We start from the raw sequence: 15,490 nt of genomic DNA on the forward strand, positions 1-15,490 counted from the left end.
TGTAAAGAAAAAGAGGGAAATTGGACGTGCGGGTAAATCGAGTTCAAATGGTCGGGTTGTTGAAAAACGCGAGTGAAAGAAAGAAAGAAAGAATGAAAGAAAGGAGAGAGGACGAGTGGTGGAAAAGCAAACAGGTCTCTCTCTCTCTCCTCTCTTGTTTTTTTTTCTCGTTGAAACGCGGTGATATCGTCCACGTCTGATTGAAGAACAACGCGGCCGCTCGTGTCGTAGGTCAGTGTAGCCGGCCTACAGCGTACAGAGTGGAGAGCCGTTCGATTGTCAGCAGCGGAGGACGCTCGTCCAAGTTGAATCGCGAAGCGTCCCGTTGCGTCGGGATCCCCCCGCACCCCTCCGTCCACCCACCGCCCTTCGACACGGCAATTTAACGACACGTGATTGACAGACGCCAAGTTTTGATGGCTACGGTCACACAGCCGGCCTGGCTGTGTTCGATCGTTGTCGTACGCTCGTCGTCGGAGAGACGCCCGTCGCAACGAGTTAATTCGTCCGCGATGCGTTTCCGCGATAACCCAGATTCCTCGAGCGGCCACTACACACATTAACATGCACGCGCACACACACACACACACACACACACATACGCTTCTTGGCTCGGAGAGTCACTACTTCTTTCGCAGGCTAATTGCCGTGTGCCTCGTACGAAGGCGAACGCGGTTATTACGCCATTTACACCCGGCGTAGGATGAAGGGGGTGCAAGCGGTCATCGGGGCTGATTAAATTAAATTTAAAATCCCACAGTTTCGCGATATTAATTTAAACGACACGGCTGGTAGGGCAGGAGGGGAGGGAACGTGGGCCGCGTGTAAAAGGGATTTCGAAACGAGCCGATAAAAATTCTCTCGCGCACAGGCGGTGTCCGCGCTGCTGCTTTTCATAGCCCGCGCGTGGCTTTTGTGCCGTAAAACGTATCGGGAATTAATATGCCAATTTCCTCCGAAAACCTGGCCTGCCGGCGCGAATTGCGTCCCCCCCCCCCCCCCCCCCCCCCCCCCCCCCCGGCTTACCCTCTTGTTGTAACATTGGTCCTTTGTTCGGAAATTAGTCAAATGCGCGGAAACGCCTGTTTCGAATGTCAAAGAGATTTAAACGCGATACCAGGCAGCGGCGAATTGCCGCGTTCGAGCGCGGGTAAACTTGAAATTTGTCCGCCACCAGTTTCCCGCCGTTGGAAGAAAATTTCAAGCCTGCGAAATCGGTGATCGACGAGGAAAGAAGTTGTCCGGCGCCAGCGTCGACGACGACGTTTACAAACAGTAAGGAAGTTGAGCAGCAAAGCAGCGTTACGAGTGTCAGGGTGATCCGTTGCTATTATACGGTGCGGGGAAACGCGCGCGCTTGGCGATTTCCGCGCGGCGCGGCGCGGCGTGTCGGTCGAGCGAAGAGAAGGAATAGAAGCGTAGTAGAAATAGGCGGCGGCGGCGGCGGAGGAGTAGAGAGGAGGTGGAGTAAGTTGCGCGCGCGGCCATTTTGATAATCTCCCACTCCAGTGTCTCACTCTCTGTTCCTTGCTCCTCCGCCACCCTCCCTTCCTCGCTTTTCCTCTCTGTCCGTCACGCGCGCGTCAACCGTTCCTCGTCTCTGTTCCACTCTGCTCTCTTTCCGTCTCTCGCCTACATATACACACGCGCGCGCACACCGAGTTTTACACACGTAACGGGCATAGGCGCGTAACATACACAGACACACACACACACACACACACACGCACGACAGTGTACGCGTGTGGATGACGATGGCGATGTTGGTGCGGTAGTGGTGTGCGGGAGAGAAAGAGCGACGAGGATCGGGTGGAAAAAAAGAAAGAGTGAGAGAGAGAGAGAGAGAGAGGTGGGCAACTGTCGGAACGAGGAGAGATGAGAAAAGGACGGTGGAGCGCCGCGGGTGTAGTTGAGATTCAGAGGGTGCGCGGGAGGGACGGGGTTGGGGGGAAGGTTCGTACACACAGAGAGGATCGGTGCGTACTTGTTTTTTTCCCTCGTGCTGGTAGTACCGCGAGCTTTTGCGGCAAAAGAGCGTGTGCAGGAGAGTCGCCCCCGTGGTCGCTAGTGTCGCGATTTCCCTTCTTCCTCTCTCGCTCTTCCGCGTTCTCTCTCGTTCCCTCCTCGCTCTCTATCTCGCTACAACCGCGCGCGCACACACACACACCCACACACACACATATATACACAGAGAGAGACGGTGTACGTGCTCTCTCGCCTGTACGTGTGTATCTCTGGCTATCTCGCTCCCTCTCCTCTCCCTCTCCTCGTCTCGACCGGAAGGTGCCAGTTTCTCGTCGACGATCGTCTCGTGCACACTCGCGCTACGTCGGTCGCCGTTTCGTGCATTGTCGCCTACGTCTCGGACGTAACCGTCGTCCTTCTCTTCGTCTTCGTCGTCACTATCGTCATCGTCGTCATCGCGTAACGTTCGACACACACATACACACACATCAATCATGCCGCGTAAACAAATTGGATTACCAGTGCCGTCGTGACTTCCGCGCGCGGATTTTCGAGAGAGAAGAAGGTACGCGCGCGTGTGTGCTGCGCGCGCCCGTTTGGCCGACAGGCACGAGTAAATAGAGAATGTTGTCGTTGAACGACGAGGAAGATTCGTCGCGATCGGCACGTTACGTTCTCGCCTCGTTACCAGTTTGTTCGATCGGTTCCCGCGATTGACGTCGCGCGTTCGACGCTCGGAGGATTCCCTCGGATGGAAAAAGGTGTTGTTGATCATCCAGGAAAGTGTTAGTGCGTTCATCGTGTGTTACTGTGTGTCGTCGTCGTCGTCGTCGTCGTCATCGTTGTCGTCATCGTCATACGAGCGGGAGCGCGCGTTTCTGGATTAGCCGCTCCTCTCGTCTCTGTCGTGCCCCGCGAAATGCCGACGATCGACGCTCAGCTCGCGGAATCGTTTCGATTCGAGATCGTTCGACGAAAGAATGAGAGTGTTTTTCCGCGGCAACATCTCATCGCCATTGGCCGGCCGTCGTGCCGTTTCATCGCGCGTCGTTCTCCGTATAGTCGGCAGTGATTCCGATGAACGCAGTTCCAGTGACAAGTCGGCAGTTTTGTTTCTCGCAGCAGCGTTATTTTCGGATACCGTGATCGTTCGGATACTCGCGCAGTCTTGAACGCACGGTGAGTAATGCAAGAGCGTCATCCCTCCACGCGATCCTCCTCTTGTTCCGTTCGTTCGTTCGTTCGTTCGTGCAAACGTTCAATTAAATTGTACCGTAACGCGGTGCTGCGATAGATCGCGCGTAGGACGAAACGTTCTGCCACGAGGTGAGGCGAGGAGGAAGAGAAAGAAAGAGAAAAAAGAAAAAAAACATAGAAAGAAAAAGAGGGAGAGAGAAGACGAACGATTACCCCCGTCACGATATCCGCGCCACGCCGCGCCGCCGACGTTCGATCGCGTGTTACTCCGTGCTTTTTTTCTTCCTCGGCGCGGCGTACGTAGTACATCCTAGTTTTCCGACAGCACTTTTGGAGAAAGTATGACACGACTTTCGTGACCGCGCGCCGGCCCCGGCCTCTGTTTCGTGACCGGAGCGCGCGGACGGCAAGCACGTGGGGAAAATTTAGACAGAGGAGACGCGCGTCCTCCGTCCGTCTATCGTATCGATTAGATAGCTGGGAAACTGTTGTCAACGGAGGATATCGAAATGTCTCCCTCCCGGATTAACAGAGAATTTCGCGCAGAGAGCGAGAGAGAGAGAGAGAGAGAGAGAGAGAACGAGAACAATTTCGAGATGTTAGTCGCGCACTGTTTACTTTCGAGCGACGACACCGGACGAAACTAGATTTCGCCCGATATAAATACCGGAGAGGCACTTACCGAGTGCCTCTCTCTCCCTCTCTCTCTCTCTAGCGTAGCGTGCACGGTCATCGAGCAGCCGATCGTTCGTGCCAACGTTCACGTTAATTCCAGAAAATTATCGGACGGATACGCTGGCGCGTAAAAATGTTTGTTGGCAGCCATGTTTTTCAAGAGTTAGCTGTGCTCGCTCGCTCGCTCGTACAGATATCGCGATTTCGTCATACCACGTGCCGCCATTTTTTGTTCGGTTTGCTCGCGTTTAAACGGCACGTTGCCTTCTTAGTTTCGCTGTCATTGGCGCAGCGTGCCGCGCGCGCTCCGGTCGTCGCGTTGTTGTTTACGTGACATTACGGAACTTTTCAAGTACACACGTTCGTTCGTTCGTTCGTTTGTTCGTTTGTTCGTTCGTTCGTTCGTTTGTTCGTTTGTTCGTTCGTTCGTTCGTCGGTGCTCCACGGTATTCGTTCTACGTATTTAGCCCGGATCCACGCGGGATAACAACGGTAACGCGTCGATTTCGATTTTAGAACGTGCCCGTGCCAAGGTATGATTCACGTTCTCTCTTACCTACAAGACCTACTTACCAAGGTACCGGAATAACGTCCGAGAGAGAAGCATCGCGCCGTGCCGTGCGAGAGCCTACGCTTTTCGCCGAGTTTTATACCTTGATTGCCCAACGTTCCCAACGATTATTCGCGATTGATTGTTCATAGCCTCTTAGGACGTTGCCATCGTGTTCGCCCGAGTTTCGTCCTTCGATTCGTCAATGACACACAACAGTACGAAATCGCTTGCCGATTCCACTTTGAAAACTTGAGAAAAAGGGAGGAAAAAAAAAAATAAATAAATAAACAAACAGAGACAGGAAGAGAGAAAAAAGACACATTGTAACTTCTCTGCGAGAAAGTGCGAAGAGCAAAAGTGAGTAGTATACAGAGAGCGGCAAAGGTAGTATAAATTTGCGCCACGATAAATCGGCGTTATCGCCTTGTTGTTTCACCGATACTCGGTTGTATGCCGGGAATCCCCTATCGCGGCTCTTTATCTTCGTCGAGGAGCGATAAATTCCTCTCTCTTTTGTCATTCTCCGGTGACGTCACCGTGGCCAAACTAGGTGCCACAGGATGACCAGAAGCGGCCAAGAGAGAGAAAGAGTATGAGAGAGATGTAGCAAAATTTTATGGTTCACCGCGTCGAGAGAAACTTTATCACGATTCGCTGTTCTCTTTTGACGGAGAAATTCCTTTCTCTCTCTCTCTGTCTGCCTGTCTGTCTGTCTGTCTGTCTGTCTGTCTATTGCACCGTTCCTCTTCCCTCGTTCTTTCGACTCGCCGCGCGCGCTAACTTGCGATTACGTAAGTGACAGAGAGCGCTGCTACCAGAGCCTTGGTTTCCTTTTAAAAATGGCCGTCCACTGGTCCGAGAAACATCATCTCGTGTCGAAAACATCGGCCGCGTTCTACGCCGCAGAGAAACGGAGCGCCGCACGCGTGCTCCGTTTGTCGATCGAGCATCAAGAGAGATCGCGATCTCACCTCGTCGTCGTCGTCGTCGTCGTCGTCAGAAACTGATCGAATTATCGTTGCTCTCAGACTGCAGACCGCGTCTCGGTGCGCGACGCGATCGTTGATTAATAAGAGAGCAGGACAGTTTGACGGGACTAAAAATTATGTATACTTTGGAGGGTTAGTAGAAAAAAGAACTATATATTTGATTGACATGAGCGTTTGTGGTTTATTTTATGAACTATAAAAAGCAATATTAAAAGAGGAGAAAAGGGGGCTCTTTTTTAATTTTTACACAACTTTTTTTTACATTGCCTATCGGTGTGCACGATTCCAGCCAAACAGGATTAGTTGCAACAAAAAGGCAAAGAATGTTCAAAAGTAAACAATATTCTCCAGGGATTGACGATCCAATATTTTCAATTTTGTGAAAATTACGAAAGTAGCAGCTATTTGTTTTTGATGTATCGAATTTATGCCAAAAGTTTCTACGTTTTTTTTGTTTATATTTTTTCGAAATCGTTAAGAATTAAAAAATGTTCGATCGTCAATCCCTAGCAAATGTTACACTAAAGATACGCACCGAGTTTCACAGTAATCGGTTGGTTAAATTCCGAGATATCTTGCACGCCTAGGTTTCTAAAAACCTAGTTTCGAGAAAAACGCGTTTAAAGTTTTCAGAACGTCATTTTATTCATATGTATCCTTTACTTACTATTTTTACTTGTATAATCGCGGCTCACGATTCTTACGATTCACAACTAAATTGAATCCCAAGTCCCCTAATAATTTGATTCATCAAAACTAATATTTAAATCACACGATTTACACTTACTAAAATACCGCTTAAAGTTGTAAACGGTGATGCAAATTCAATTACTCTGTTGGCGCGGACTTATTATTACACCCCAAAATAAGTCGTTTTAAATGATCCTTTGTATCTTATTTCTAAGACTTCAAGCTACTATTTAAAATAAAAACGAAAATCGATTTCTTGAAGATTTCACACTGTTCTGATTCTTTCGCGCAGCTTTCGTCTTTCTTCGTAGAATCCAGCGAAGCGATTATTTATCTCGTACGAGGGTGTTCGTTTAAAAAATTGAATTTTGTCGCGAGGAAACTCCTCGTCGAATTGTCCTCACCACGCGGTGTTTCATCGTCGCGATGATTTTTTTGTAGTAACGGCGATTCGCGTGATTGTCACGATCAAACGCGATTACTCACACACGTCTCGTCGCGACACGAACGTCGGATACGTCGAGATGATTTTTCTCGCTTTACGTTTGCCTTTGCCCGATGACGTTGCCGTAACGCAGTGTGACGATACAGAGGTATATTCGTCGATAGACACGTTACGTAGGGATTCGTGCACGACTTGGCGCAGTCGTCAGAGTCGAACGAATAGATAATACATATTTCGCGCGCGTGCTCTGAAATCGCGCACACGGAAGAGGGGAAACTTTGATACGAAACGATTGAACGTGCCGTCGTCGTGGTGCGCCGCGGTGTTCTAGAATTTCAGCGAAACTGGGTTCGTCGAGAGATGGTCGTGCCCGACTGCTTGGCTGTTAAAAATAATCGCAAGGTGAAAAACGTGGGAAGAAAATTGGGAATGTAGCGACGAGAGTGTGTTTCGCAGCGAGATTGGTGAAGACGCGGGCGATGAAAGACTCGGTCTCTGGAGAACGATAACGAGGATGAAATCGCACGGAATATCCAGGTGATAATTTCTCGTTCCGTGAAACGCAACGCACACGTGGGCGTGTTGGAACATCCGTCGAATATTTTCGTTGCTCCGTTACTTGTTTACCGATTAGGTATTATCGAAACCACGCTGCAAAGTATGACATACACGCGGCATTTGCATCGTGAATATCTCCGACACGTGTTAACAGGCAGCCCGACGCTTTAGGACGGCAATTTACATTTCAAATACAGATATATCGTTCGCTCTGAAGGTCGATACAAAACGGATTGTTAATTTTTTATCAGAGCTACTTAACCGTTCGCAGTCGCGTTAATTGAGCTATTTATCTCGAACGTTTATTCCAGCGCGGTAAATATGCAACGAGTTTATTTTCGTGCGTTTCTTGCTCTCCTTTTTTTTTTCCTCTCTTCTTTTTCTTCTTCTTCTTAACAATTCTACGAAACGACAAAGAAAAAAAAAAAAGAAAAAAAGGAAAATAACACGAGCAAAATTGCGAAACGTTCGTTTCGTGACAAATTATTATTCGATTATCGTCCGAGGTGGAAAGTGGTTAGCCAAACCCGCCATCACTGTACGGCAAGTAGTTTCGCGCTCTTTCTTTCAACGGGCGACGCTATTGAACGAACATTATGTAATGGTTATCGACAACGGTTAAGTCGGTAGCCTCTCTCTGTGCTCGGCGACTCGAGTTTTCGAGTCGCGGATGACATAGCGAAGCGTCTGGACTTGACATTACCGTCAGTCTCGTTCAATGCCAGCAACGGGAAGAAAATTCGACGCGCGGACGGACCCTCTCCCTCCCAACCTCTTCTTCTTCCTCCTCCTGCCCGGTCGTTCTTGAACTTTGACCGAATTACCTGCCATTAACCAGCCTCGTTAATGTTCAAAATTTTTCGCACGTTCGATCGCCGGAATATTATATTTTCGCAAGAATCGATAGCCTTTTTTTTCCCCGAAAAAGAGACGAATGGACACGTTCCATTTATTATTCGTTGTCGGATGAGGAAATTTCAAACGAACGTTTCGTCATTCAGTAACGGCGGAGAATCCAAACGATACGTTAAGCTCGATCGACAAGTGAATCGTAAACGAGCGTGCTCCATCTGATATCGATTTCCAAACGGTGAAAACGAGTTCTCGGGCAGTGTCTCGCTGTTCCGGTGAAAACCGACGACGTCCAAACCCGTCGAACAAGCAAATCTCTAACCCGGCGAGCCGAAGAACCCCGTGAAAATCCGTCGAAATCCGTGGAAGCGGGCAGATTTCGTCATCGAAAGCCTCGTTGTTGGCACACACAACTCCCATTCCGCGAAACGAAATCGAAGCTCGTTTCGGTCGACATCCTCGGGATTCCCAGGTATGATACAATTCGCGTACGTGTACGTTAATGCTGTCATCGAGCGACGTCTGACATTTATAGGATGCTCGCTTACCAGAAGATACACGTAACCGCGCGATCGGTTTATCGTATTTATCGAGCAATTAATAATTCAAGCCACACGACTGCGGGACCAGTCTCTCTCTCTCTCTCTCTCTCTCTCTCTTCTCGAGTGTTTATTTAGGCAAATGCTCGTTCGTCGAAACAAGAGTCTCGATGCCTCGTGTGTATCCACGGAACGTTTGCGTTCCGAGCTTTCTCTCCGCGGCGGGTAAACGCTGGACGCGATGAATAACGCGTTCTCGAGATGGTTGAACATCCATCTGTAAAGGAATGAAAATTGATGGGAGTTGCGCGGCGATAGTCGGTGCTTGCTCGACTCGCTCGCTGCGGTTCTAGGTGGCTCTGTTCAATTCGTTCAAGGAGATTAGCCGCGCGAGCGCTAGAACGAAACGCGGCTTTCGAAGGTTGTCGCACGACGGTCTGAAACGATGTCAGTGTGTCAGTGTCAATGGAACCGAGTCATTGGGTTTGTCGATTGCGACTCAACGGGAAGAGATGATTTCGCGACGCCGCGTCTTTCCTCCTCTTTCATCGTCGCGCGCGGTGTTTTTCGATTCCAGAGACAGGATACGCTGACTCGCACAAGTATTTGAACATTTGCCGATATATCTTTCACGAACGTACCTTTGGAAATTTCATCGACACTGAGTTACGATGCGAGCGTGTGTTTCTCAAAGATGGCGAAGAGTTTATAATTATGGATGGGGGTCCGTTATCGTTCGAGATAGCCTGTTCATCGTTGTGTAGCAATTTACATACGAGTGATACAACCGAGTAATAGGATTCCACGTGAAAAAAAATTCGAGTCGAGAAAAGAGAGAAGGAAATTCTTTTCGTCAAAACCTTCGTTCTTGAAAGGAGAAAATTCCAAGCGTTTTTTTAGTAAGAGTACTTGATAAATTTTTAAACTCGATCTTCTCGAATAAGGAGGCATCTTATGAAAAAAATTTTATTCCACGTTCTCTACTTGTTTTTATTAATTATTCATTTCTGTCTGGAACTAGCTAAATTCAAATCGCTATGTTATCGCAATAAATTCTCAAGACCGATTTTCTCAAAAACGCGGAGGCTTCGATGAACAAATTTTGTTCTTTTTATTCTGTTTTTTTTTTTTTTGTCGAGGCACGTTCTGTATACTCGTGTAGTATTTTGTCGTTTCCACGCACGTTTTTATCGACTGGTTTCAAACTTGATTGAATTTCTCACTCTCGCAGTGTCAATGAAATTCTAAAAGTGTCCAAACACAATGCGACTCGTCCCCTGCGATTGAAACCGAAATCCACGAGCACGGCCGCGAGGTCGATCCGCGTCCAAGTTGCACCGCTGCGAAAGCGGAATTTCCCCCAGCCGATGCGCGCGGATGTCTGCGGATCGATTACTGTCGCGTATTCGGCCGTGAGGTAATGAACGACGTCGGTAATTAAAAAGATAACGCGTGGCGAGAACGAGAATAGCAAAAGGGCGATTACGGTGCACGAGAGAAAGGAAACGAGAGAGAGAAAGGAAAGAGAAAGAGAAAGAGGAAAAGCGGTCGAATCGCGGGGAATTTGCGGGCGCGCAATCCGGCATTTAGCCTTCGCCGGCTGAAAATAAACGCGACAACTCACGTATTCCCCCCTTGCCACGCTCACCTCTCCTCGGCAGTTCGCGCTTTCGATTCGTCTCGCTTTTGCACGCGCCTCCGTCAATCCTCTTATCTCTTGTCGATCTTCTCGCGCGTCTCTCCCTCTCGCGAGTCGCGTTGCTCGTTGTTGTTTGCGCGTTGCTTCTCCCATCCAATCTTGCCGTTGCGCGGATACTTTCGCCGTCTCGGTCGTTTATCGTCGAAGTAGCTAACTAAGCTCGAATCTAATTCTCACGTGCGTGCCAACGGTAGTTGGTTTGCGCGCGCGTAGTCCCAGCGATTTCTAAAGAGCCCGGAGGCGCGTTTTTGGGGCTTGTTCACGACACCATTTACGCTCGGCGCCAAAAAAAGAAGACGACGAACGAACCAAGCGAGGAAATCGGAAATAGCACGTTTCCCCGCTGTTTGATAGAAATTTTTCCACGTCGCGTGCCGATGCTTTCAACACTCCGGCGCGTTATCAGCTCTCCGTACTTTCTATCCAACATCGAGGCAACGACGAGGCCCGCTCTTTCTTTCTTCGTTTGAACCTTCCAACAATTCGTTTTCAAATTTTCAACGTTTCCTTTCCCGCTTCGCGGAATGCCACACACGTATGGGAATATCCTTGTGCAAACCGACCGACATTTTCATAAAATTGTGATACAACTTTGAATCTCGAGAGAGATCCGCTAATTTCTCGGCCGTTTTCTCATCACGTCCGTAATTATCGATGGAAATCCATCCGAAACTGTTTTGGCAGAGGTATCGACGAAATTATGAGTTTCGCTCTCTGAGACGGAGAATTTCCGATTTTTTTGAAGTGGTTTCTAAATTAGCCGAAATACTAAGAGTATCACCTAATTACCTTTGCCCGTTTGCGTTCATCCAAGTCGCTATCGCTGTAAATATTACGATAGTTGCAGAATTGTTCAAAATTTTTTTATAAAATTGTAAAGAATCGATGTTACAGCTTTGGATCTGGAGAGAGATCCGCTAATTTCTTGGCTGTTTTCTCATCACGTTCACAAGTATCGATGGAAATCCACCCGAAACGCGCTATTTTGTCAGAAATGTCGACGAAATTATGAGTTCTGCTCTCTGAGACGGAGAATTTTCGATTTCTTTGAAGTAGTTTCTAAATTAGCCGAAATACTCTAGGAGCTTATGAGTGTCAGTCAATTACTTTTGCTCGTTTGCATCCATCTAACAAAAGTCGCTATCGCGATCGGTTCGAATCGGTTGGTTTATAGCTAATTTTGGCGTACCCGGTATATTGCGACGACAATTCATAAAACAATTCCGATATCCGGAACAGCCCGCGAAACATTCTCGCGGGCAGGCGGGTTTACGGAGATTCACGGATCGAAGCTCGCGAGAGATATTTGCGCAAGAGTGGAGTTGGAGTGTTGGTCGTGTGTGCGTGTTTTAGCACGTCACCGGTTGCACGCGGGCGTCGTTGCTGACGTAGATCGATCGCGACCTGACGGCTGGGTGTCTCTCCGTGTTCGTGCCTTGCGGGAAATCGGATGACGTCTCGTTATCGTGCCGACTCGCGAATAGCGTACGCCGCCAACTGTTTACACCGGAGCTAGCCGCTGGAATTTCCAGTTGATTAACAAGAAAGAGAGAGAGAGAGAGAGCGCAGCCTCCTAGCTTTCGCTTTTGCGAAACGAGCCGGCAAACGTTTTCCATTTGTAGTTCATATTCGTTATCGTTATCTATCTGGGCGTATTTTTTAATTAAAAAAAAAACAAAAAAGGAACACGCGATATCGACCACTCGATATCCGATTGCCGCGGCGCTCTGTTTTCAGATTGAATCCCTTGGCCTTCCTTTTTTTTTTTTTACTTTTCGATCTTCCCATTTCCCCGATCGATTCTTGCGTCTGAATCATCCGCCTGTTGGAGAACAGATGTTTCAGACGAATATTTACGCTATTTGTCTTTTCTATTTTCGAGTTTGGAACTCATTACGACAAATACACGAAACTTTTCTGTACTGTCGGGAAGTTGCCTCAGGACTTGGACGTCCGCGAGGATTTCCCGAATTTCTTTTCAATACATATAACCCACGTGCAAACTAAACGAAGCTGAGGAGGTACGAGTCCGAGTTTTTTCACGTCACGGGTGTCTCTCGTTCAATTTCGGAAGAATGGCACGTTTGTTATCGCACTCGGGAGGAGACCTCTCCGCACGAAGTAGACGTTTCGCTTCGAAAGGCCACGAATCGAAAAAAGTAAATCTTCACAATCGAATCTTGAACTTTGAACTTCATTTGGAATCGTATTGGATTCACGTCCACTAGGACTTATACCGTGATAAATAAATTCTGCTTATTGCGAGTTTGAACGCCGTCGGTGAAAAATAGAGTTTTTAAAAGATTCGAAGGAAATTTACTCCGCGTCTTTACGTTCATTTGCTTCATTATCATTTTAATAGAAAGAACCACTTTTGTTAATAAGTTGATGCCTGAGTCGATTTCTGACACACGTGCATTTCTTAAGCCTTTTGATTGACTCTTGCCTTCGTTCCAGTCACTTGATCATTCATCGATCCTAGCGTTGAACGATGTTGAAAGATTCAGAACGAGATTAAGAAAGAAAAGATACCTCTGTTTAGGAAGTATTTTTTGGGGCTATTCAGAGTAAAACTAATTTTACACGGAGTATAAAGAAATCGACGACGAATCGATCATTTGAGAAGAAAGCGGAACGCGATCGCACAAAAACAAAAGTCGAATCTGTCGGTCTTTTGCTTTTCAAAGCCGCTTCTTTCTGTTTGTTCATCGCTATGCACGTCGAGAATTTTTTGTCCCAAAATTACAACATTTTCTCAGTTAATTATATTTAATTATATTTTAGTATAACCCAGGCAAAATTTATTACTTTTCAATAATTTCCATCCAGTGATATATCATACGGACGAGTTGAAAGAGAAAGCGAGGAATTATTGTATACGGCTCGGTCACTCGTTATGGTCCGCAATCAGCTAAGTCGTCCTTTCTTCGTTACCAGTTCGCGAACGGAGCGCGATTAACGCGAGTTAATTACCATCGACGGCAGCTGAAATTCCGTCCTCGAAGTGAGTTCGTTTCGAAAAACTCGTTGGCAGATAATTGATAGGATGTTGCCCTTTTAATATCTCATCAATCCAGTGTCCTTCGTTTTAGGAAAAAGACTCATCGGTTATTGAACAATGTGATTATTCGCTTGTGTAATTTTATTGTACGCTGTACAAATGCACGTTGTAAAAATCATAGAGATCGATCAAGAAGTCGCGGAGCTTGGTAATTAATCCGATTTTTGCAGCTGTGTCGAGCGTAATTGACGATTATTTATGCACGTGAACGCTCGCAACACGCACGTCAAGGAACGAACCGAATTCACGCGGTAGTTATTTAATTCGGCAAGCGGTTTAATTCGTAAATCGACGATCGCGAATCCGCCGGGCGGCGAGGATGATTTGCCGGTGTACGCTCGATGACGTCGATGGGGCGCGTGGAAAGTTTGGAAAATTGTTGGACCGACGGAAGTTGAGCGGCGTGAACATGGACCCTGAAGGGTGGCGTGTTCCGCTTTCCATTTACCCAGCCGTTAATCATGAAAACGCGCAGGCTTCGTTAGTGCGATGAACTTTGTCGGCTTTGTGTGACCTGTCGAACACTCGATAAAGTGGCTGGCTGTCCGCCGCTTTTCGTTCCATCTCCGTCTTCCGAAATCTCTTCGCCATAGAAGTTGTGTAAATAGTTTCCAGCTGGCGGTGTATGTGTATGTGTGTGTATGGAGGGAAAGGAAGAGATCGTCGAAGGTTTGAATACTTCCGGTCGAGTGGAACTGCCCCAATTCCAACAGTTGAACGCAAACTATAGCGTGCGGGGGGCACGAAAGGCTCGCGAAAACTCTTTATTCTCGAAAATCGTTGCAGCATGGAATTTTCCATGCCGCGAGATCTTTTTGCCAAAGTTATTGCCGAAGGAGCAAGAGGTTGAAATGCGAGATAGGGTAGCAGAACATGGTGCAATCTTTCTGATTATTTGTTTCTTCTTATTCCTTCTGTCAACAGCTTGCCTAACTTGATTTCATTCTCAGTCTCCAGTAAACGTTCGTTATTACAACGTGTCGTAGTCACTTGCGGACCATAACGAGTGACCGAACCGTGTACAGTAATTCGTCGCTTTATTTTTGAAATTATCGAGAAGTAACAAATTTATTATTTGTCTTACTTAAATATTATAATACCTAAAACTGAGGTTTATAAATATTGCAATTTTGGAACAAAAAAAATCCTCGACGTGCGTGGCACGTGATTCCAGCGCAAGTGGTTGAATCCTCGGTTTAAGTTGAAATTAAAGTTAAAATTGAAAGCTCAAGTTTATATTTCGTGGATCTTTCTATGAAATCGAGACCTCCGGTTCTCACCGTGAGTGTTGTAACTCGATATTATAACTCGAGGGGTTAAAGGCTAACGACAGTGGACAATAAATTTAATCGTTCCGTGAAAAGCCCAAGATCGGAGGTTAGATGACTCGGATGACCCTGTCCTGCTTCGCCAAACCCCCGGTGCGTGGAACGCTGTGGCGACGTGCGTGCGATAGGTACACGGATACCCGTATCGGATTTTGGTTCGGAGCATGTACGGTCGCTTTATCAGAGAATTCCAGCAATCGGGAAAGCAGCGATCGGCCGCGGTTCGGTCTGTGAAAGATATCGAGAATGGGTCGGAGAGGGTGGCAATGGATTTTAAACGGATTTTAGTAACCAGGAAGTAATCAGTCGTATCTGAACTCAACTGTTACCACCGGCAACATAATTAAATATATAATAATAACATAACATAACCGGTAACATGAATTAAAATATATAATAACAGTCGTTCCCGTGCCAATGGCCTCTCGTTCACTACCTCGGCCAAGTTCTCCAACTCGAGTCTTGGCGAATTCTGCCGCCGATTTCAATCAGCAACGATCGTCCCGAAAACGATCGAAACCCCCCCTTCCCCGTATATTTCCGGTGGACGCGAAAAATCGACAACAACCGCCGCTCCGACGGGCCGAATCGTGTTCGCTAATGAACACGCGGCGGCGAGGATTAGCCGCGCGGATCGATATCCGCTCGACGGAAATTAGTAATTCTTTGCCCGGCGTTACTACACTGGCCAAGTCCCGATCGCATGGAAATGTATTCGCTGGCCGGCCGATCGAGTCGGAATTTGATCGAATTGGAAAGCGATTCGTCGACCCAGTTTCCATCGGGGACTGCCCGAACCGTAAACGCGAAACACAACGCGATTTTCCAACGAACGACAAGAAGCAGAACGGAGGAGAGATGGCTTTTCATCTTGGTCGATGGAATCGACAATGGCCGCCGGAGTTGTTGGTTGGCCGGGTGGTTCGTTCGTTCGCGATT

The 15,490-nt window shown here is 47.6% G+C and overlaps 1 protein-coding gene across 5 annotated transcripts in view; it reads left to right on the plus strand.

The window, feature by feature from the left end:
• Positions 1-15,490, plus strand: part of LOC122531322 (AF4/FMR2 family member lilli) — a 171,524-nt gene that overhangs the window by 47,498 nt on the left and 108,536 nt on the right. The window contains exon 1 of one of the 5 annotated variants that reach the window (XM_043659139.1): positions 2,260-3,144. The exons of 3 other annotated variants lie outside the window; for them this stretch is intronic. The gene's annotated coding sequence lies outside the window, so the exon portion shown is untranslated. Of the gene's footprint in view, positions 1-2,259; positions 3,145-4,258; positions 4,371-15,490 lie in introns of those variants that run through there. One more of the 5 variants, XM_043659140.1, reaches the window with a different exon arrangement.

Source organism: Frieseomelitta varia, unplaced genomic scaffold (genome assembly GCF_011392965.1).
Source record: "Frieseomelitta varia isolate USP_RPSP 00005682 unplaced genomic scaffold, Fvar_1.2 scaffold_386, whole genome shotgun sequence".
In the NCBI taxonomy this organism is placed as follows: Eukaryota; Metazoa; Arthropoda; class Insecta; order Hymenoptera; family Apidae; genus Frieseomelitta; species Frieseomelitta varia.